Source organism: Nanorana parkeri, unplaced genomic scaffold, assembly GCF_000935625.1.
Source record: "Nanorana parkeri isolate BGI_ZX_2015 unplaced genomic scaffold, ASM93562v1 scaffold2802, whole genome shotgun sequence".
Lineage (NCBI taxonomy): Eukaryota > Metazoa > Chordata > Amphibia > Anura > Dicroglossidae > Nanorana > Nanorana parkeri.
The window spans coordinates 64485-65356 of NW_017309070.1; the positions used below are offsets into that span (position 1 = coordinate 64485).

The 872-nt window shown below is 36.2% G+C and overlaps 1 protein-coding gene across 1 annotated transcript in view; it reads left to right on the forward strand.

Annotated features, from left to right (window-relative positions):
• LOC108802334 (microtubule-associated serine/threonine-protein kinase 2-like) overlaps nt 1-872 on the forward strand; it is an 83331-nt gene that overhangs the window by 56515 nt on the left and 25944 nt on the right. The gene's annotated exons all lie outside the window — the stretch shown is intronic.

The window sequence follows — 872 nt, forward strand, 5'->3', positions numbered from 1 at the left end:
CCCCTCATAGTTCTCCTTTAATAAATCGGATCGGCTGACAAACGTCAATCGGTTTTACAGACAGAAATTGATTGGAAGAATATTTTAAATTCAATATAAATCTGTTTTTCAAAGTAGAATCGATTCAAAATTAAGATGAACTCATGAACACATGTTGCTCTTCGGTTCTACAAACGCCTTCAGATTCCAAACAGGTGTGTAATGTGAGGACGTGGCTGGATATAGGTGGCCGCCATGCTGCTAGATTGTTAGTAAATCTGAAGGAGATTGTACAGACTATAACATTCTATTGTAACGTTTGTGGTCGGCTTTACCCTATAGCAGCCGTTTAGATATTTACTTTTCTAAATTGCTGTGAAAAGTGAATATTGTAAGAATTTAGCCATTTGTGGACTGCTGCTGCCCAATAATTAGACAGTTGACGGTGTTTATAAACATTAGACATGTGCACTGGCAAAAAATTTGTTTAGTTTTGATTCGGATTTTGTGTTATTTCGTTTTTCGGGATTCGGGTGTGAAAGTCAATTCGGAATTCAGATTCGGACGAAATTCGTTAGCGGTAGTTCATTCGAACGTTCGTTTCGTTTTCATTTCGTTTTGTTCATTCGTTGCAGCAAAGTGACATTTGAGGGGGAAAAAATTTGTTTTCTCCTTCTCTAATGTCACTTTGCTGCAACGAATAAGAAACGAAATGAATGTTCGAACGAACTACTGCTAACAAATTCAGAATTCAAATACATCCGAATTTTGTTTTGGAACTAAACGAATCGCACATATCTAATAAACATTGATCAGAGGGAGATAGAGAGATACAAAGTAACATTGTTTATAAACATTGATCAGAGGGAGATAGAGAGATACAAAGCAACATT